Genomic DNA, 6000 nt, shown 5'->3' with positions numbered 1-6000 from the left:
TTTTTTCTTCCTGTTCATTCCACCACTAGTCAGAAACGACCTCTTAACCTTGGAGGTTCCCATCCCCACCGACATCTGTTTAAATCTGGACAAATCTTTCTCTAGAACTCTCAGAGCAGGAATTTCCTGACCTAGCAAAGCAAACACCAGAACATGGCATCCCATGTTTCAGAAGGAATCGTTTTGGTTGAAGGATGGAAACTGAAGGTGCCCCCTCCACCACAAGCTATGCAACATAGACAAGTGGAAACAGAAGGCAGATGGGAGTTCAAAATTTTGGCTACTGGCAAATCTTGATATTTAGTGATAAAACTGGACTAGAGCTCCTGGCTTGAACTGTGATCAGAAAGAAGCTTCCACCTTAAGTTGCCCCTTCTGGTAACTGGCAAAGCAGCCAGGCAACCAAATACTGAGAACCTTCCCCAAGTGTCTCGCAGTGTGGAGGACGGATGGGTGTGGGTTTGCTGAGACGTCTTGTTTTTCAACCTTGGCAACGCGCCTTGAATACCATTTCTTCTGTGAACATTATGGTGAATGCAACTACACAACTAATGCTGACACCAGTCCTTAATTTATCCACTGGACCAAATCATGTGTAAGAATTAATTTGCATCCACCCTTCACCTAATACATCGATACATTTTTATAACATTCTGACTGAACACCTGGTCACTTTCTGAGCACTAGGGACACAAAAATGAATTGGACACGGACGACTTTGGCCAACATGGTACAGGTGCGGGAAAATTAATTATACATAATTATATGCAAAAATATCATGTAGGAGTCCTGTATGAAAAGTCCTCGTGGGGGAGGACTATCTTTGATGCTTTTATAAATCCATTTAGACAGAATAGACAGGTTTTGTAAAGCTTAAAGATTACAGAATCTGGAGGGCCCTTTTAGAGAATATAAAGTTATGAATTCAAAGTCAGTGTCAAAAGTGAATATCTAGAATGAAAATAGAAGCCACAAAAAAATTAGAAAGCCATAGAGATGCAGGTCCCTCGCTTTTGTGGCCTGTGGAGGCATTTTCTCAGAAATGCTTCCTATTTGCCACCTGGTTTCCACTTAGAGCACTCTGTAGTTTCCAGTGACTCCCAGAACTCAAGGAGTGTGCAAGTGGACCTTGAAACTTGTGTCAATGTCTTCAGAGTATATCTGTTCTTTTTTATTAAAATTTTTTTTAATGTTTATTTATTTTTGGAGAAGAGAGAGAGAGCCAGAGCATGAGCAGGGGAGCAGCAGAGAGAGACAGAGAGAGAGAGAGAGAGAGAGAGAATCCGAAGCAGGCCCCAGGCTCTGAGCTGTCAGCACAGAGTCTGACGCAGGTCTCAAACTCACGAATGGTGAGATCATGACCTGAGCCAACGTTGGATGCTTAACCAACTGCGCCACCCAGGTGCCTTGGTAGGCTCAGATTAAAAAAAGGAAGAAGAAAATGGGACTCTGGAAACAGAGGTGGGAAGAGGGATATATTTTTAAACTTTTTAAAATGTTTATTTATTTTTCAGAGACAGAGAGAATGAGCAAGGGAGGGGCAGAGAGAGAAGGGGATGGGGGGATCCGAAGCAGGTTCTGTGCTGACAGCCCAACATGGGGCTCGAACTCATGAACCGTGAGATCATGACCTGAACTGAAGTCTGGAGCTTAACTGGCTGAGCCACCCAGGCGCCAGAAGAGAGAAATTTTGAAGATGCTACCCTGCTGGTATTGAAAATGGAGGAAGAGCCACCAGGCAAAGAATGTAGACAGTTTCTAAGAGGTTAAAAAAGCAAGAAAATGGATTTTCCCTTAGAGCCTCCAGAAACAATGCATCCCCAAACAACACCTTAATTTTAGCCCAGTAAGATTCATTTTAGACTTCTGACCTCCAGAACTATAGAATAATGAATCTATGTTGTTTTCAGCCACTATGTTTGTGGTCATTTGTTCAGGCAGTAATAAGAAAGGATTACAATGCCAATAATTCATTCTTTGGCACTGTGGTCAAAATAGTCCATTCATCAGCCTGGAGTATTAAAAAAAAAAAAAGCTAACATTAAAAAAAATATTTAAACTCATCACTAAAACTTTCACTTTTCTTTCCCTTGGGGCTTTCCTCTTCTCTCTGTGTTGGTCCAGAATGCCAGGAACCAATCTAGAGCAAAGGGGTAAGCCAGTGCTACCTAGGGACACCAGGTGGCAGAGAGCAGGGGACTCCGACCCACCAGAGATGTGCTGTGGGTTTCACAGTATCTCAGTGGAAAATCTGTGAACATGTATCCATTGCTGTGGTGGTGGCCTTGCCGGCCCGGGCCTGCCTTGGTGGTTAATTCAGGTAAGGCTGATCTCGGACTCTCAAAAGGCCATGACGTTTTCCTAACGCTGCCATATTTATACCAGGAGATGTTGCCGTTCTTAGCCCCTCTGCATCAGAACCCTCCAGCGCTGAGGATCAGACTTCATCACGAGTCCAGAAACCACTTCCCTAACAGGGAGCCCCTCTTTTAAATTCCTCTTACTGCCACGAGACCTCAGTCACTATCACCCCAATCCATTACAGATGTTGAAAGTCCATTTCATCTTCAAGGAAAATGAATGGAATCACTATCTCTTTCCTTCTAAGCAGACTGTTTGGTCCTCCACTCCCTTGTGATCAAGTGTCTACCCTGGAGCTATCAAAAAGGGGGGGGGCGGGGAAGACACCTTTCCACCTTCCCTAGGAAATGGGTGCTCATTCCCCTTATTTTCCATAGTTGCCTAGAAAGAGAGACAGTGGGTTGCCAGGAAGCCAATTTTCAGTATTATGGGAAGAAAGAACTTGACCACTGTGGGTTGTCACTGCAAAATCAAAACGTTACAAGAATTCGTCTTCAGGAAGAGGGATACACACCGCGTAGAGTTCTGATCGCTTAGTTCACTTGAAGCCTGGTCACTGCCGCGGTCCCAGGGTGCAGGGGCTGTGCGGGTCTCCTCTGCCTTTAGATATAACGACCTGGTGGAATCACCAGCTGACAAATACTCCAGTTTCCCCATAAGAAGATGACTGCCAGGAGCTATATTTGGAATGATCTTGGCAATCTTAAGACTGACTTTTAAACCGTTATTTCATTTACCCTTACCTTTTGTTTTTTTTCAGAAGCATATTGGCTGTCTGGGGTGCCTTGACTCCAGTAAATAGTCCCTGTTATTCTGTTTTATTTTTATGTTAAAGATATTTTAAGTTTGAGCTTTAATGACCAGAAAGAACAAATCTATTTTTATATTTTCATCAACATCTACCCTGGCCCTAAATTTCTATCCCAGGCTTTCATGTAGGCAAAAGTAAACAAAGACACAAGTAAACAAGAGCCTTAACAATTTTAAGGAAATTTAATGAAAACATTCTGTCTTCCAGGCACTGTGCCAGGTACCAAAAATAGAAAAAATGAATTAAACTTAGTCCCTGTTCTACAGAAACTCCCAGTTTCATGGTACAGAAAAAAAGCGTGTTACTACCATTAAGTACATAATCCCTCAGTCAATATTTGAACTACTTTGTGCAAGTTTCTGTAGCTCCAAAAACGAACCCAAAGAATCTGAAGCCTACCCTCACGTAGCTTCGAGTCTGGCAAGGAGAGTGGCATCTGAGCTAATTTTTACAAGTATGATCCACGTCCCCAAGGAAAACCAAAGCATTGTATGGGAATGTTTGACAGGGCCACACTCCAAATTTGAAAGGGGGAGGCAAACATTAGTTTGGAAATAGTTGTGGCGGTTGGGGGTGGGATGGAGGAAGAGAGCTGAGAGAGGAATCCCAACATAGTATGTACAAAAATCCCTGAGGCTACAAAGACTGAAGCGTCCTGAAACCAAAAGATTCCAGTGCATTCGGGCTGAAGAAAAAAGGGGGAAGTGAGGGAAGTATGCATGGGTTATGTTTTAAAATCTTAGATGAAATCTAAGGTCTTAGTAGTAGATGAATCTTGAGTCAAGCAATCTTGAGTAGATGAAATCTCCCAAGAATAAGGATATATCAACATCAAGAGGTTTTTTTGTGTTTTTTTTTTTTAACAATAAAACAATTGTACCTATTCGTGTGCATGGCTTCAGGTACTTCTTCATTCAATAGACATTTATGGAGTGTTCAGTATGTGTTAGTTCTCTGGTAGACACTGAGAATAAAAAGGCGAAAGAGGCAGGGTCTCTATGCACGTTATGTTGTTTGTATCACGATGGAGGCAGATACAAGATGTGATAAAAACAGATAAGGAAACAATCCTCTATTCATACTTTTTTAAAGAGAAAACACAGTTATTATGCAGCTACTCTGAGATTTCTGCCCAAATCAAGGCTAAAAATAATGAGAGCGCTAAAGGGCTGTAGAACTCCAATCCGGTTATATGTCTGATTCTGGGCAGGTTTCACAATTCCAAGGGCCTGAGTTCCTCTTTAGATCTAGTGGATTTCAGTCTCTGGAGGGAAGACCCAATAATCTAGAATTTTTAAAAGCCCCCTGCCCAGCGATTCTGTGTTTATTCTGCAAAGGGCACTTGGGAACTACTGAAGGCAAGCATGGTACCAGTGAGGTCACGGTTACGTTTCCCAAAACATTTCCTGTGCTGCAGGCATTCATCATAGATGACATTTGCAAAGGGGTTCAGTGGTACAGTGGGTTGAATAGTGTCCCCACCCTTCTCAAATTCATATATGAGTCCTAACTCCCAGTACCTCAGAAAGTGACCTTAATGTGGAGATGGGGTCTTTACAGAAGTAATCAAGTTAGAATGGGCTGTAATCTGATACAACTAGGGTCCTTTTGGAAAGGGGAAATTTGGATAGAGATACACAGGGAGAACACCTCGTGAACATGAAGACGGCAATCTACAAGCCGAGGAGACAGAAGCTTGAAGACGACAATCTACAAGGTTGGAACAGAACCTTCCCTCACAAGCTTGAGAGGAAATGAAATAACACCTTCTTCTTGGACTTCTGGCCTCCGGAACTATGAGATAATAAATTTCTGTCGCTTCAACCACATAGTATGTGGTACTTTCCAAAGGCAGCCATAGCAAACTACTAGAAGCAGTTAAATAAGTTTGGAAATTCCGAGTTAAAGAGAATTAAGTGATTTTTTTTTTTTCTACTGTGGGGCCCCTCAGAAGCTCAGCGATGCTAATGTGTCCCATGGCTCCCTGAGAGGGGACAGCCTGTGAGTGCCTCTTGTCCCAAACGTGACGACAGAACGCTTTTTATTTGTTGCAGAGTATTTCTTGAGACCAGTGTTCTGTGATTCTGATGGAGGGAAGTGTTGAGCTTGTTTTCCTTGAAGAAGTGGTCGTGCTGTGAGTCTCACACCGGCAGCAAGGTCAGCCTTGTGGAGCTTGGCTGCTTTCAGTAAATGAGAGGTGGTGAAAGTTTTTGAATGCATTCGTTCCAATCCATCACACCTCCTGGAAAAAATCAGCTCCGTGGGAACAACCTACCGGAAGTTATCAGGAACCAGTTTTCTTGATCCACGATTCCTTTGACTCCTGTTACTTTCCAGCAGTGACTCTGGAAGCTGCCTTTTGAAAGGAAAAAAGGCCAAGAAGTACTTGGCTTCCTGGTTGTCTCTCTTAGTGGGAGTAGTTCGGGGAAGTAGGCGAAAAAATATGCAAGGGTGATTCTATCAAATAGGACAAAGCACTGCACGTTTGTCTTCCAAGCACCCCATTTATTCCTATTGTTGTTTCTTCTTACCTTGCCAAAACCCTGATCCATCTTTCTCAAAATGGAACATCGGGAGACAAATGGGCCATTGTCATCGTCAATGGTTAAAAAGGTAAGACTGCAGAATTTAATTTGTGTATTTCAGTTATTAAACACACACCCCCACACAGAGGGAGGGAAGTATGACATAGATGAACCCAGGTTTTTTAAACTTTGCAAAAGTGCAGTATTTCAACTTTTTATTTATCTGATCTGGTTTACTGTCTTTAAAGGCTAGATTTAAACATCTGGAAGTTTTAGACTTGATATAAGATCTACAATGATGAC

Source organism: Felis catus, chromosome B4 (genome assembly GCF_018350175.1).
Source record: "Felis catus isolate Fca126 chromosome B4, F.catus_Fca126_mat1.0, whole genome shotgun sequence".
In the NCBI taxonomy this organism is placed as follows: Eukaryota; Metazoa; Chordata; class Mammalia; order Carnivora; family Felidae; genus Felis; species Felis catus.
Note: the sequence above shows the minus strand (reverse complement) of the source record.